The following is a 17937-nucleotide window of genomic DNA, read 5'->3' as shown; positions in this document are numbered from 1 at the left end:
AAACTGAAAGAATCCAAGGGTGAATCTATGAGGCATATTGTTGAAGTAAGACACAAAAGCAGGCAAGGAGCGAAGAAAGTAGTATCATTGGAGGATGTGCAGAAAGGTTGCTGGCCATGACGGTTCAGCCTGCCCAGGAAAAGAGGGGCTCAGACCTCAGGTGCACAGGAGAGCATATTCCTACTTCTCAGGAGCTGTGATGGGACTTAATTCCACATGACCCCAGATTAGTTTCTCACCTAGGCTGGTCAGAGCAGAAAATAATGGCTGGCTTCCCTGGGAGAGTTGAGCAGAGAGGTAAGTCCCCATGTCCCCTCCCTCCATGGAAGAGAATGCAAAAAGGCCAAGGGAGGTAGAGGGATTACCAATTCTTTTGGAGACAGTTTAACTCTGGCCTCTGAGGCCTGCTCCCTGACCAACCAAAACTCATAATCACAAGTTACAAATACCTGGACAAAGCCATAAAAATATAAGAGACCTGACATACAAATAAACAGATAAGACAAAATTTTTCAGTCCCAAAATATTCTAAATTCTGCCCAAGCACTGACAGCATTTACAAAAGAAGATGGCAGCTCTTTCTAGTAAATCATCTTGACTCTGATTGACCTAGGACACAGCAGAATTTAAAATGAGCCACATAATCAAAATTACACCCATATTAGGTGATTGCTAATGCAATGTAAGACATTGACAACATTAGGCCATATGGATAATCTTTATTGTCATTTCCAAATGCCACATAATCCAAATGCTTTCTTGCCTGTAGTTATAATAATCTTTTAATTTCATACTTTGAAGGCAGAAGGGTTTCATTAATAAGTTGCCCTTTTTATTACTAAAAGTTGTTTAAAAAGATACATTTTAAACAGAAAGATGAAAATCATCTATAACTTCTATGACAGTGCTAAAGTTGTAAAGATTTTTAAAAAGCAACCCAGAGTGGCTTCTTTGGGAGCTGACATTCTTCTCTTGCCAGCATGAAGACCATGATGGTTTTCTCGAAAGCTCCCTTTTTTCCCCCAGCAAGCCATGCTGGTCTGAGCTTGGATGTTCCCCACAGGTGTTCTGGACAGAGGCAGCAACCAGGCTCAGGCTCACAGCTGCAGTTACAATAACACATTTTCTCTCTACTTCTGAATGTGCCAGCTTGTTGGAAAAGCATTCCGTAAGCCAGGTCTCCCCAGGAACACTGAAGTGGAGGACCGAGATAATTAGCTCCATAATTCAGGCAAAAAGTCCCCTTTCTGCTGGAATTTCTTTGATTTGCTTTGGACTGATTTATGCAGATGTCTGCCTCCATATTCTCTCTTGTTCTGCCCATGAAGAAGGGCATCGTCAAGTTCACCAGACTTCCCTCTTCGTCTTTCTTGCTTGTGTTCTAATCTAATCCTCACAGTTTAGAGAGGCCAGCAAATGTACTCCTGGAGTTGTTGGTGGTAGGTGCTGGTGGATGGGGATGCTCCTGGTGTTGGTGGTGGTGGGTGCTGGTGGATGGGGGCATTGTACAAGCTAAGCTTGTACTGGAAAAGCTCTATCTCCTTTCTGATCCTCCATCTTTGTGAACTAATTTCAGAGATGTCAAGCTACACACTTCATTGCTGATCATCTTTAAGCACAGAAGAAGCCCATTAAGGACCCATGAGAGCCTGCTCAAGTCAGAGGTCCTGGTAGAGATCCACAGCATTAAGCTTATATCAAGAACATACTCTCTTCATGAAACTTCTTCAAAACCTGGCAATGTCCTCAAACTCCAGCAGATGGATCCCTCATGGAGGTCCCAGGCATCGTAAATTTCATGACAAAATAGAAATCTGGGTTTTATGTGGACTCTTTTAAGTGTTGTCAAATAACTCAAATTCAAAAAAATTAAAATAGTGTGGCCCCCAAACAGCATGTTTGTGGTACTTTTCCTCTCTATTAATATGACAGCACTTAGATACTTAATTGCATTGGAATGGAAGGGAGTGGGAATTAACTTATAGTGGCCAACAGATAGTGAGTGACAGTACTCTACAAGTGTTATCTCATTTAATCCTAGTAATCTTGTAAGAGCCCTTCTTAATTCCTAATCTGCAGATGAGGGAAATGGGCCTCAGAGAAGTAAGGTGACTTGTCCGAATGGTAGAGCTAAGAAGGCACTCCAGATCTCTTGATCCCAAAGACACTCATTCTAGAACAGTGTGTTATTTCTAGTAAAGTTTCAATACATTACGTTTCCTTACAAGTTACTTATAATTACCTCCAGCTTGTATGAATACTCTGACTTCCTGTAACTAAATATTATGCTTTGAAAAAGGAAGAGTAATTTACTAGCACCTAGCCAATTACACAAAGAGATGGTATTCAATATGTTTGTTAATTGAATTAATCATGATCATACCACAGTGTTATTAAGGAGAGTTTTTCTACAACCTACTTATCAAAAGTAGCTGGTTTGCTTAGGAGGTTTGGAGTCATTGCTTGGGGTTTTCATTTGTTCTCATATACTGCTAAATGCCATAGTCCATAATTACAGAGGATGAAGAACACTGGATTTAGAACTGAGGCTTGGGAATAACTGGGGGTAAATGGAAGTTTTTACTTTTTCTTTTTTTCTATTTCCCTTCTAAGCTTTGTGTTTCAAATCTGTATTTTTTTTAAATGAAAATTTTAAAAACTGTCAGAAAAACTTGGCAAACATAATGAAATGAAGTGTTTTGTTTAGGGAAACCCCTAAAGTGAAGGGAATTCTCTTTCCAATCTTATCTAAAGATGCAAGAAAATTTATTTTCCATTTTGATTTTTAACAAATTGTTGCCTAAAGTATTTTAATCTCAAATCTCCAAATTTGGACTGCATGAGTCTCAAAGAACCTTAATAATAGTGGTGATGATAATGGTAATAATAAATTCCTAACAATATCTAAAAATGGATCATAAAAAATTAAAGAGAAGACTTCTGTTTACAATGCAACATGTAGCCGATATCAAAGAGGTTACTGCCTATGTTCTCTAGGATTTTGATGGATTTCTGTTTCACATTGAGGTCTTTCATCCATTTAGGGTTTATCTTTGGGTATGGTGCAAGAGAATGGTTGAGTTTCATTCTTTTGTATATATCTGTCCAGTTTTCCCAGCTCCATTTGTTGAAGATACTGTCTTTTTAACATTGGATATTTTTTCCTGCTTTGTCAAAGATTAGTTGACCATAGAGATGTCTTTCAAGACACATCTCCAAAGGCAAGGGAAACAAAAGTGGAAAATAAACTTTGGGGACTTCATCAAGATAAAAAGCTTCTGCACTGCAAAGGAAGCAGTCAACAAAACAAAGAGGCAACCCACGGAATGGGAGAAGATATTCACAAATGACACCATACATAAAGGTCTGGTATCTACGATCTATAAATAACTTCTCAAACTCAACACCCAAAAAACACATAACCAAGTCAGAAAATGAGCAGAAAACATAAACAGACACTTCTCCAAAGAAGACATATGAATGGCTAACAGACACATGAAAAAATGTTCAACATTATAAGCCATCAGGGAAATTCAAATAAAAACCACATTGAGATACTACCTTATACCAATTAGAATGACAAAAATTGACAAGGCAGGAAACAACAAATGTTGGAGAGGATGTTACACTGTTGGTGGGAATGCAAGTTGGTATAGCCACTTCAGAAAACAACTTGGAGATTCCTCAAAAAGTTTAAAAAATAGAGCTACCCTATGACCCAGCAATTGTACTACCAGGTATTTACCCCAAAGATACGGATGTAGTGAAAAGAAGAGGCACATGTACCCCAATATTCATAGATGCAATGGCCACAATATCCAAACTATGGAAGGAGCCTAGATGCCCTTCCACCTCAGACTTGTCCACCTAAGCCTCAAGTAACTAAGATGAATGGATAAAGAAGATGTGGTCCATATATACAATGGAATATTACTCTGCCATCAGAAAGGATGAATACCCACCATTTGCATCAGCATGGATGGAACTGGAGGGAATTATGCTGAGTGAAATAAGTTAAGCACAGAAAGACAATTATCATATAGTTTTACTTATATGTGGAACATAAAGTATAGCATGGAGGACATTGTCAGAAGGAAGGAAAAGATGAAGGGGAAATCAGAGGGAGAGATAAACCATGAGAAACTATGGACTACAGGAAACAAACTGAGGGTTTCAGAGGTTAGGGGGATGGGGAGGATGGGTTGGCCCAGTGACAGGTATTAAGGAGAGCATGTATTACATGGAGCACTTGGTGTTATATGTAAACGATGAATCATGGAACACTACATCAAAAACTAATAATGTGCTTATGGTGACTAACATAATATAATAAAAATAAAATTAAAAAAATACAACATGTGAAGAGCTTGGAAGTCATCACTCTGTTCTAACAAGTAAAAAGCTGAACAAACTGAAATTTGGCAACTCTCCTTAGCTTTGTCAGATAATTGAGGTCATTGAGGACACAGGACAAACTGCTGCTGCCAAAATCAAGGAGACAAACAGGTGAATAAAAAAAATCATGACCCACGAGAGCAGAAGCCCATGAGCAGAAAGCTCTGGGGGAATCAGCTCCAGACTAGGAAAGCCTAATCTATAATTGATGAGTTACTTGAGGCTTAGGTGGACAAGTCTGAGACTTAAAAACTAGAAGGGCATCCAGTCTTAAAGGATCCCCACACTTTTGTGAGTTTTATCCCCAAGAACCCTACCAAGTCTTCAAAGTAAATATGGGAGAAAACAAAACAACAACAACAACAAAAAAACAAAACAAAGCAAAACCCTCCAGCTTTCAACATAAGGAGGTGAAAAGAAGCCATTTTGAAATACACCAGAGCAAAGCATTTCTGTGCTTCTTAAATGGGCTGGCCCTCAAGAGGAAGTATTACTAGAGCCTAACTGGTTGGGGTTTTACCAAAGTGTAAGGGATCTAGGGGAAGAGAAATACCCAATTCTAGCTTCCTACAGCCATCCTGACCCAGTTAGTGGCAGGTTACTGAGAAGCACTGGTGAAGGTCATAGCCCAGGGGCACAAATTCACTAAAAGACTAAGACCTAATCATAGATCTATAGAATGCCTTTCCTTCTCTAATACCTACTATCACATTACCAAAAAACCTATTCATAGCAATTCTTTTTATTCAGTACACCAAGTCTGGATGTCAATCAAAAATTACAAGGCATATTAACAGGCAAAAAAACCAGAAGAGACAGAGCAAGCATTGGAATAAGAGTTAGATGGCAGGAATTGGAATTATCCGACTGGGAATTTAAAATGACTATGATTAATATAACAAGGGCTCTAATGGAAAAAGTAGATAACATGCCAGAACCAATGGATAACATAAGGAAAGATAGGGATTCTAAGTGAAAAAAAAAATCAAAAGAAATGCTAGAGATCAAAAAAGCTGTTAACAAAAATGAAGAATGCATTTGATGGGCTCATTAGGAGAGTGAACATGGCTGAGGAAAGAATCTCTGAGCTGAAAGATACAATCATAAAAACTTCTAAAAACTGAACAGCAAAGGAAAAAAAGACTGAGAAAATATAGAATACCCCCAAACTGTGGAACTACAGAGTTGTAATATACAAGTAGTGAGAAACTAGAACAAGAAAAAGGGGATAGAATCAATATCTGAGGCAGTAGTGATGGAGAATTTTTCCCAAATTATGTCAGACACCAAAACAGATCTGAGCAGCTTAGAGTATACCAGGAAGGATAAACGCCAACAAATATACACCAAGGCGTATCATATTCAATCTGAAAAAAGTCAAAGATAGAGAAAAAAAACTTGAAAGAAGCTGTGGGGTGGCAGAGGGGGAACACCTTATTTATAGAAGAGCAAAAAGACCGGGCGGTTCCATGGTGTAATGGTGAGCACTCTGGACTCTGAAGAGCAAAAATAAGAATTATATTTGACTTCTCCTCAGAAACCAGGTAAGGAAGAAGATATTGGAGTGATATATTTGAAATGTTGAGAGAGAGAAAAAAAATAACTTAGAAATTTGTACCCTGTGAAATTATCTTTTAAAAGTGAAGGAAAAACAAAGATTTTCTCAGATGAAAACTGAGGGAATTTATTGTCAGTAGTCTGCCTTGCAAGAATTTTTAAATGGAGTTCTTCAGTAAGAGGGAAAATTATAAAGATCAGAAACTCAGATCAACATAAAAAAAGGAAAACGATGGAGAAGAAATAAAGAAAAGTAAAATAAAAACTTCTATTTTTCTTATTTTTAATTGATCAGTAAATAACAGTTTGTTCACTTTAATAATAGCAACAATATAGCTGATGACAGTTTATGTATAAGTAAAATGAGTGACACCAATGATACAAAGGATAGGAGGGAGGAATGAGGAATCCTTTATTATTATAAAGTACTTACACTATCTGTGATGCAGTATAATGTCATGTGAAAGTGGAGTTGGATTAGTTTTAAATGTATATTGCTAACTCTAGGGTAACACTAAAAAGGGTTTAAAAAACTAAGAAAGAAAATGGAAAAATATAAAATGCTCAGTTCAAACTACTAAGGCAGAAAAAGATTGAAAAACAAAAATAGGAACAAAGAAGGGCAATTAATAGAAAACAGTAACAAATCTGGTAGAAAGTAATTCAACAATATCGATAATCACTTTATGTATTAATGGTCTTAACACCCATTAAAAGACAGAAGTTGTCAGAGTGGATCACAACACAAGACCCAAATAATATGCTGTCTATAAAAAATCCACTTTAAAAATGAAGATAAGAATAAATGAAAAGTAAAGGGATGGAGAAAAACATATAATATTAATATTAATCAAAAAGAAAGCAGGAATTACATTAATTTCAGACAGCAGAATGTCAGAGCAAGGAAGGTTATGGGAAGTAAAGAAGGGCATTACATAATGATAAAGGGGTCACTTATACAGGAAGACCTAATCCTTAATGTGCCTAACAATAGAGCATCAACTCATGTGAGACAAAAACTGACAGACTGCAAAGAGAAACAGATGAATCCGCTATCATAGTTGGAGACTTCACCACCCCTCTATCAGAAATGGACAGATCCACAAGGCAGAAAATCAGTAAGGACATAGTTGAACTCAATAGCGTCATCAATCAACTTGATATAACTGACAGCTATTGAATACTTCAGTTGAGAGTATTAGAATACACATTCTTCTCAAGTTCACAGAGAACATTCACAAAGATAGAACATGTTCTGGGTCATAAAATACACCTTAATAAATTCAAAAGAATAGAAATCATGCAATGTATGCTCTCAGACCACAGTGGAACTAAATTAAGAATGAGTATGAGAAGACAGTTGGACAATTCCACAATGCATAGAAATTAAAGGACACCTCTTCTTAACACATCGGTCAAAGAAGAAATCTCAGGAGAAATTAGAAAAAATATTTTAAACTACATGAAAATGAAAACACAACTTATCAACATTTATTGAAGGCAGCAAAAGCAGCGATTAGAGGGGAATTTTTGGCATTGAATGCAAATACTAGAAAGGAATAAAGATCTAAATACAAATACACAGAGAACTCTTACAAGTCCACAATAAGAAAACAACCTAATTAAAAAGTCAGCAAGAGACCCTAACGGCCACCTCACCAAAGAATCCTTACAGATGACATACAAGTATATGAAAAGATGCTCCACATCCTATGTCATCAGGGAGCTGCCAATTAAAATAACAAGATACCATTATGAACCTATTCGAATGGCCAGAATCCACAAAACTGACACCACCAAATGGTGATGAGGAAGTAGAGCAACAGGAACTCTCATACATTGCTGGTGGGAATGTAAATTGGTACAGCCACTTTGGAAGTTACTTTGGCAGTTTCAAACAAAACTAAACATGCTCTTAGCATATGATACAGCAATCACACTTCTTGGTATTTACCCAAAAGATCTGAAAACTTATACCCACACAAAAGCCTGGACACAGGTGTTTATAGTAGCTGTATTCATAAATGCCCACACGTGACAGCAATCAAAATGACTTTCAGTAGGTGAATGGATAAATACACACTGTGGCATATCCAGACAATGGAATGTTATTCATCACTAAAAAGAAATGAGCTATCAGGGCCGCCTGGGTGGCTCACTTGTTAAGCGTCTGCCTTCGGCTCAGGTCATGATTCCAGGGTCATGGAATCAAGCCCTGCGTCGGGCTCCCTGCTCAGCAGGAAGCCTGCTTCTCCCTCTCCCATTCCCCCTGTTTGTATTCCCTCTTTTGCTGTCAAATAAATAAATAAAATCTTAAAAAAAAAAAAAAAGAAATGAGCTCTCAAGCTATGAAAAGACACAGAGGAAACAAATGCATGTTGCTAAGTGAAAGAAGTCAATGTGGAAAGGTCACATATTGTCTCATTCTAACTATTTGCCATTCTGGACAAGGCAAAGCTGTGGAGTCAATAAAAAGATCAGTGTTTGTCAGGGGTTAGTGGGGAAAGAGCCATATCTAAGCAGGGCATGGAGCATTTTGAGGTCAGTGAAACTATTCCTTATGATACTGTTTGAGTGGATACATGTCGTTACCCAGTTTTTAAAAACTACAGCATGACACTGCCAAGAGTGAGCCCTAATGTAAGCTATGAACTTGGAGTAATAATGACACAACAGTGTAGGTTTACCAGTCGTCACAAGTGTACCACTTTAGTGTCAGGTGTTGAGAGTGGAGGAGGTGGTGTATATGTGTGGCAGAGGGCATATGGGAACACTGCACTGACGGCTCAATTTTGCTGTGAACCTAAAACTATTGTAAAAATTTAAAAAATTACAATAATGCCTGGAGTAAAATTAGAGGGAGAAAAAAAACGTTACAGCCCCAAATTTCCAAACTTGAATAATGGTGGGGAAGGAGAGAAATGTGAGAGAGATTCAAATTAAAAGAATGATTCCTGAGGGTTGCTGGGGGGAGGAGGGTTGGGAGAAGGGGGTGGGGTTATGGACATTGGGGAGGGTATGTGCTTTGGTGAGTGCTGTGAAGTGTTAAACCTGGCGATTCACAGACCTGTACCCCTGGGGATAAAAATATATGTTTATAAAAAATAAAAAATAAAAAATAAATAAATAAAAGAATGATTCTTCATGCTCATTATATTCCATTATTTCTCTTATATTTCCTAGCACAAAAATAAAGAAAAAAATGCGATGGGGTGAAAGAAATGGGAGAAACCTATTTGGCAAGTTTTTCAGTATATGACAGTATAAATCGGGACCAGTAAAGGAAGTATGGTGAAGAATGAACTCTTGAGCTATGTGTCCTTCAGAATGCCTGCCAGTTAGCACCCAAGTGCCGCATGGTTGCAAAGGAAGCAGAAGTAACACTTCCTCTCATCTCCACTCTGAAACTAAACTGACTGGAAATTGTGAGAGGATCAGGATGGAAGGGCATGTTGTCACTGATACCCAGCAAATTCGAGGAGAGGGAATCCAGGACTCAACGTCAATATGCACCCTAGTCACTCTGTTTATTGAGACTTACCAAAAAGTATGGCTTCACCAAAAACATGGCTTCACCAAAAAACATGGCTGCCACCTCTCTCATTCCTATTAGAGACCCTGCTGTGTTGGGTTATATCAACAAAGATCATGGATGAGAAATGACTTAGTGGCACTCACCTGAAGATAAGCTGTCAGCTATAGAAAAGGCGTCTTCATTTTTTAAGCTATTTGTCATTTAAAAGTCTACTGGGATGGCAAAACTTGAGGATTTTCAAATTGCATATAGACATAAGAATGAAGAGGCAAATGGCTTTTGGGTCCTGGCTTCTGCAATTAAGTGTGTGCTCTGACTTAATTAAGGACTGGGGCAGAGGCTGGAACCGAAAAGAAGTATTTAATTTTTCTCACAGTAGGGATGAAATAGATATTGGCCGAGTCAAAGAATGCATACATTATACCAAATTGCTAAGATCCAGCTGAATAAGCCTAAGCAAATATGGGGTTGTCTCCTTAAAGATGGATCTGTGAGAATTACTAGATAATGTTGTTTTTAAAGGTAAAATTTTAAGGGAAAAAACAACAGTGGTCTGACATTTAATTATTTCAACTTGAAAGAACTAGCACTACCAAGAAAAACAATGAGGATAATAATTATAAAAACTTACGTAGAACTTCAGATAAGCCATGAACTTTATGTTCATTAATCTCTTAGTTCTTACAACTGCCCAGTGAGGAAATTACTATTATTATTCCTATCTTAGGGAGGGGGAAACTGAGGCATGGTGGGATTATGTTGCCCAAGGTCACAAAGCTAGAGAAACTCCAGACATGTGGCATTGTTTTCCTTTGTTGAGATAAAATCATCTCCATGAGAGTGTTGTTGGCATCACTGACCAAAATTTATCCATTGCTTGAATCTGGGTGCTGAAAATAAAGTCTATTTACTTTACCAGCTGGGACTTTATAGTGGTTCAACGAAGGTAAGAGGGTTCTTCTAACCTCTTGCTAACTGTATCATCATCAAAGAAGTGCACTCAATCTGTCTCTTATAGACACAGTACTATAAAGCACACTCATCGCCTATCCAGCCACCTTCTGGTTTCTATTGACAGTAAACATTGATGAGTAAATATGGCATGTGTTGATCACAAAGAATAAAGTTTCATGTTAAGACAAGTCAAGATTTTGCTCTTTGCTGGGTCTTTACCTCTTGACTGTGTAATGAGATAAAATGACCGGCTGATGTGGCTAAAGGAACCCTTGTCTAACATCTTTCTACCCTGTGACTGAGAAGTGAGGATGAATTGTACTAACACAACACTTTAGGCTACACTTCGGGTGACCTAGTGGTGAAGACGCCTAGGAATGTCTCTCTGACAGGTGGGGGTATCTGCAAAGAAATGCACGCCAGCTAGAGAAACGAAAAGCGATGTCCATCTCTTAGATAAGTAGCTGTCTGGATCGATCGGTCTCGCTCTCTCTCTCTCTCACACACACACACACACGTGTGTGTGTATGAGTATGTACACAAAAGCATAAACCATGTGTATTTTTATGTTGAGGAGGTTCAAAGAACAGAGTTCTATCACACAAACTGAATAAAAAGCTGGTCTTTCTCCCAAACTTAGAAAGTGAAATATTTGGAAAAGATGGACTTCCTTCTAAAAAGAAAGTTGAAAGTACATGAATTACATTTCAACACACAGCCAGCTCATGGAGGTCGATGTTTTACTTTTGTCTAAGCGGTGAAAAGGAATAAAAAAAGCCCCACAACTTGAAAAAAAATAATTTGAATTTAACATTATTCTTTTAACAGCCTTGGAGGAAAAGCCTTTGGGTCCATCCTGAGATGCACTATATGTATTATTAACCCCCCTCATTTTTACCTATCTGATCAGGCACCTTCCCCACTTACCTCAGTTTTCTTTCCCACCAAAGAGAAATTATTTGTGAGGCCCTCAGGCCCTACTAACCCCACATCATTCCATATTTGGCGTGTGTGCATGGACAATGAGAGCTCCCGTTTTATAATCACTGGACTTGTGTTTTAAGCTGAATTGCTCTGAACAATGCTGCCGCAAGGACCAACACACACACACACACACACACACTCCAACAAAATCCACCTGCAGATGGTGCCCTCCCAACAAACCCAACTTCCTCTGGGAGTAACTCCCAGCTCCCGGGAGCACCTAAGGTAATCTCCCAAACCGGCTCAAGACTTAAACACTAAGAAAAGTCGGCAGTTAAAATAATAGACACCGTATCTGTCATCCTTAGTAATGTTTGGTTTAGTCTTATTCCTCATATCAGGGCAGTATGGATCCAGAGGGACTGGAACCAGCCATGGCATAGAAAATATGATATGGGTACAATCCACAATAGAGGAAAATGAGAATAAAGTGACATTAGTGGTGGCGGGTCCCCACTCATAGCCAGCTTATGTTGCTGAATTCCATGTGTGCACATTATCTTGAAATTTAATGGTTTCAAAAATGTCACTTTGTAGCAAGACTAAATTGGTGTAGTGTTGATCCTCCATCAGGCTATAAATACAAGTGAGAAAGAGAGGAATTTTTAATGCATGTCATATGGGAATGGTACCTCCAGTTTCTTCTTGATGATGTTTCTTAAGCTCACTTAAAAACTGGAATGTATAACAAAAACAGCAAGCCTCTGGTATCTGCACATAGGGGAAGTGGAGACTGATCAAAAAGAAAACTTCATGTTTTAATTTAAGTGGTGATATCACCGTTAAGTCCAGGTGACGCCTTGGCTATGCAGAACTAAGTGTCCAAGAAGCTCATAAACACATAGGATGACATTTTTGAACAAAATCATTCTATAACAAACGACACCCCAATTTCCCACCTGTTCCTCCCTTTTCCCATGCTGCCAACTTCTAACCGCAATAGTGACTCCGTGCTTGTCTGTTTAGTTCTGTGTATAAATGGAATGTTGTGGAGATGATCCCTCCTTGTGCCGCCTGGTTCCCCTCCCATTTTCCCCTGGTCTTGGCCACCCGTTGAAGCAGGACCAGTAAGGGACCTTCAATTAAAAAAAAAAAACACACACACACACACAAAAAATCATTCTATAACAAAGTTTAAAATATAGCTGTTGGTTAATTTATTGAGGAGCAAATACAACCTATTTCTTAAGGTGTTCTAGCAACCATCATGGGACAGAGCAACTAAAAGAGATTATTCCAGAAGCACTAGCTTTAGCCGAGAAGGGGATGTCCCCTGTGCATGGACCCAGAGGTCATGCACTAGGGAGAAGGACCCCTTGAAGATGTCCACCTCCTAATCTCGGGACCTATGAATATGTGTTATACTACATGGCAAAAAAGAATGAAGGTTGGAGATGAAATTGAGGTTGCTAATTAGCTAATTGTAAAAGAAGGGAGTTATCCTAAATGATCCAGGTGGGCTGAAGGAATCAGAGAACATCTTAAGTAGCAGAAGAGTAGGTCAAAGAGATGTGGTGTGAGAAGGACTCAACCTACCCTTGCTGGTTTTGAAGGCAGGGGTCACAAGCCAGATTGAGTGGTCTCTAAAAGTTGAAAAAGGCAAGGAAAAAGATTCTCCTTTAGAATATCCAGAAGGGAATGCAGCCAGGCTAACACCTTGATTTGAGGTCAGGGAGATGTACTGGGCTTCCAACTTAGAAAAGTGAGAGATAATAACTTGCCACTAAGCTTGTAGTGATTTGTTAGAGCAGCAATAGGAGAATGATACAACTGCATTTAATCAGTGTCCAGAATTTATTATAAATATTATTAAATTATTAAATATTTAGTATTACAGGCATTTCTGTGGTCATTTGACTGACCATTTGCCTCGTCTAAAACATATATTCACCAATCATTCTTCTCAGCCCAGGTATACAGTTTCTTATTAACTTATCCTGTATCATGGTCTTTTTATTGTCAAAAATACTCCTTCCTCCATGAAAAAATATAAAAATCACACTTAAAATATTTTTACATCTGATTCTGAATTTGTAAGTTTCTCCTTTAAAGAGAAAAGCAAAATAAAGGCAAAGGCAAAGCAAAATAGATTTATTTTACGATTTTGGTCACTGGTAGTACAAAGTTCTTAGTTGTTAATAGAAATAAGAAAAGCAAATAATTTGGCCTTCATGTGCTCTGTGTGTGTGTGTGTGTGTGTGTGTGTATGTGTGTTTGTGTGTGTAGGGGGGATAATGGGAAACAAATGGATAATGGGAAACAAACTGTTTTCCCACATAATCACCAACCCTTGATATCAGTTACAAAAATGTTTGCTTATCTGATGGGTAAAAAATGGCATCTCACACTGTGCAAGTTTTACATATACCTGATTATATATGAGGCTGGTTATCTTTCAAATGTTACTTAGCTGTATGTACATTGTTACTCTATAAATTGCCTATGTATATTTTATATCAATTTTTCTATCTGAGTTGCCTTTTCTTCTGATGTCCAGATTTTTTAAAAAAGATTTATTTATTTATTTGTGAGAGAGAGAGAGAGAGAGAGAGAGAGTGAGCACAGGGGGGACGAGCAGAGGGAGAGTGAGGGAGAGAGAGAATCTCCAGCAGACTCCCTGCTGAGTGTGGAGAGTGACATGGGGCTTGATTCCATGACCTTGGGCTCATGACCTGAGTAATATCAAAAGTCTGATGCTTAACCAACTGAGCCACCTGGCATGCTGATGTCCAGATACTTTTTTATATTTAGGTTACTAGTAAGTACTTTGATATATAAATATTAAAAATTGTTTTTCAAATCTATAGCTTATTTTAAAATTTTATTTATGGTGTTGTTTTGTTTATAGGAGTTTATAATTTTGATATATTCAAATGTATCAATTATGTCTATTATAGTTTTGAGGTATTTTCTGAGGTCATAAAAATATTCTCCTATATTTTATATGCCAATGACCTTTTTCTTCCTAGTGACAAAGACAAAGGGGTGACTTAGATGTTGACTTGTCAGATATGGCAGAAAGATAAGCTGACAACAGGGTTAAAGATTGTGGTGAGGGTAGTTGATGTGGGTCTAGAAGCAATCCTGTTTTGATTCAGTGATCACCCTTTGCAGCCTGATTATGGTCTCTAAGTGCCATTTCCCACTCAAAGAAACCAGGGTTTCTGAAAGAAATGGCTTGATTCCAGTCATGGTGAAGACAGTGCACAAAATGCATTGAGAATATCTAGTCATGCCAGGAAACAGGGAAACTCTCAAAGATTTCTGGGGTGATCTCAAAAAGAAAAAGCCAAACCCCACAAGAGACAACAAGAAGGGGCTCCAATTGGCCAAAGATCAGATACTTTGAACATCCAAACATGAATCACTGTAAAACATTAAAAAATATCAAACATGTTAAAATCCCTGAGAACATAGAGATATTGTTGGCCAATGTATAAAGTTGTTTATGGCATCAATTCATTCTGAAATTGTAAAATAATGGGAAGAAATCAAACATTTATTTTGAGTTCCTATATGAACTATATTTCAGGGTAACCAAACAGATAAGTAGAGAATGGCACTTAATAAATACAGACAGAATGATAGAATTAGGATGTCACCATTTTGAAACTGCTAATAAAATAATAAATCTAGGCAATCATCATCAGTAGCTTAAAAAACCATTAAGTGACAGGCTGATGTGGAACTTCATAATGGATGCACCACGTTGGCAAAACTGCCACCCACCCCCTAATCAATCCGAGTATTACGTATTTCCTGATGCAATGTTTTAGGGAGTATAAAGGATCACATATGAACAATTCTTACCAAAACAAGAAACCTGAATCTAATGAAACCTCTAGTTCTTACCCCAGTTCATAGGAAATGCAGATAATAAAAGAACATATTAAATGACCCTACAAGAATATATCAGCCAAGTTCACAATGTGGGAAATTCTATAGGATGAATGGTTTACTCAACAAACAAGAGAGGGTATAACCTATTAATCTATGTTCTGAATAAGGAATCATATAGGAAAACTTAGGTGACCAGAACAAAGTCCAGGTCTTCAATATTTTAATTCATTGTTTCTAACACATTCTGATCAAGGCCTCTAGCTTGACAAGCTCATAATCAGAACTAATTTTCATGCAGGCAATGTGGTTTTTCCATGTTTTGGTGGAAATTCACAGAACTATGAATTGAGATGCACATGTCACATGAAGTCAGGGAGGACACTGTTCCAAATGCAGAGTTCAAAAAGTAACAATAAGCCTGATTTTTGAAAACAAAAAAAGAGCTTTCCTTTTAATTGAGTATTTCATCCTGAAAGGGGCTTCTCCCTTTCCTCATTGACTGTCTTTCCCCTTTCCTTAAGATCGAACAGTCACACGATTTAAATAAAAAGAGAGAAACTGAGCCTGCTCAGGTGATAGCTGTGTGATTCTTAGCAGCAAATAACACAGACATGAAAGACATTTCCTGCAATGTATAACAGACTTTCAAATTATCTTTCTCTAGCTAATTAGCATTTTAGCAAAAATTGGGTTTAATCATTAAAGAAGCCATCTGCTTATCTGGGAGCTGTCTGGTGAATAGTGCTGGCAACTTTCATGGGATATATACCCAGCAGGTACCGCATTTTCTTTTGATTTCTGAAGCAGAGAGAAAAACATTACCAACTCTGCACCCCAACTAAATCGAACATAATGGCCTGTCTGCGTCATGCTATGGTGCTCTTCTTTCACGTCAGAGTTGAAGGGGAACCGACATTGTATAGAAGGTATTTGAAAGCGTCTCTCACATACTAGACCTACAGAGAAGAGATGTGTGACCTTCTTTAATTTCTAAAACAACTGTTTTTTCTCCTCTGTATTGAATGGCATGGCATGACAGCCGACACACATGACATTTGACATGAGTCCCAATTGTAAGAGGTGCTCTTTTGAACAGTTTGAAGTTAAGACTCCTGGGGAGGGGGGAAACAGCAAAGGTGGGTCCATCACATGTACATTTCGTTTTCAATCATGTGACGTTGGATTGCTTGATGGCCGTGCAAGACCATGTTCTTCTGTGAAGTATCTCCTCACGGAGTCAAGGAGAATCCTCAGCAAGTTATTCTGCCAATGATGCTTAGAACGAAAAAAATATTATGTGAAAAATATCTGGAATATATGAAGCCCATATTAATAAGGTTGAAAACCTCTCGCTAAACTATCCATTGAAAAGCTTGGTTGGATTTCCAACCAGCAGCTCTGGGCCACTGATCTGAAGCCCTGTTAACATTTCATTCCGACAAGATACAACAGTTAGGGGCGCCTGGGTGGCTCAGTGGGTTAAAGATACAACAGTTAATGCTTACAATTGATATGATATGGCTATATATTTCAGAGCTTATTTATTATAAGTCAACCAACTTTTAGGAGAACACATAAGGTATGGGCTGCCTAGGGTGAAGCCCTTGTGTCACTCTGTGGAAGGCTTCGAAGGTGAAGCTGAGAAGTTGGGACATAACGCTTAGACAAGAAGAGTAAAGCTGGGCAGAAAATGATATAATAGGGATTACATTTTAGGAAAATAAATTTTCCATTTTCTCTCATCTCCTCATAACTCCATTAGCCCTCCCTTTCCTATCAGATGAATGCTTACTTCACCAAGCAAAGAGCAGTCACCAGGGGACAGCCCCCCTCCTCCTGCACTACTTGGCCTGTTCTGACTTCCTATGTGAAAGACACAGAAACTTCATCTTGGTTTCCCCATATATAAAGGAGAGAGTGTACCAGCTACTTTGTAGGGAGACCAAGAGGGTAAAATAGGAATACCTATAAAACACCCTTCCTAATATCTGCTAAGGACTTGATAAATAGGAGGGGAAAATCAGACTGAACCCTTTTCTAACAGCTGAATGCTGTTTATGTAATACTGCTCTTTCTTCATAGATATCTGGGTATCCACAAAAGATGTCTTTCACTCTTTCCCAACGTTCATTCATTCAGCATTTTGTAAGCATCCTCTGTGAGCCTAGAAAGTTGCTAGCAGCTTAGGAAAGGGATGAAGAGGAGAATCCTTGGTTCGGAGAAACTCGCAGCTCTTAGGATAATAGAAGGGCATGTGAACAAAGCCAAGGCAGCAACCAACAAAACACATTACAATCTAGCCTCCAGAAGGTATCAAGGCACATGGGAAAATGACGAAATGCACTCTGGATTATTATCCAGACAATGCCTTCCTTCCTTCTATTCCTGTCCTACTCTGCTGTGATAAGTTCTCCTGACAACAGTTTGTAGAATAAATACCCTCTCAAATCAGTAGTGGCTAAAGGGAGGAAAAAAAAAAATAGAAGAAAAAGAATTCAAGGTCAAGTTGAACCAAATGCCTCAATTCTCCAAGGGTAATCACTTGACTATCATCACTTCATGTGATTATTCTTACTTCGTTCATTGGGATCTGCTATCCTAAGGGTTTGGTGCAGTATTTGTTGAGTAAACTGCCCTCACTCTGATAGTTCTCATTAATGACTATAAAGGTG

The 17937-nt window shown here is 38.2% G+C and overlaps 1 protein-coding gene across 10 annotated transcripts in view; it reads right to left on the bottom strand.

The window, feature by feature from the left end:
• Positions 1-17937, bottom strand: part of PTPRM (protein tyrosine phosphatase receptor type M) — a 780862-nt gene that overhangs the window by 141503 nt on the left and 621422 nt on the right. The gene's annotated exons all lie outside the window — the stretch shown is intronic.

Source organism: Neovison vison, chromosome 3 (genome assembly GCF_020171115.1).
Source record: "Neovison vison isolate M4711 chromosome 3, ASM_NN_V1, whole genome shotgun sequence".
NCBI lineage: Eukaryota > Metazoa > Chordata > Mammalia > Carnivora > Mustelidae > Neogale > Neogale vison.
This window is presented reverse-complemented; position numbering and strand designations above follow the sequence as displayed.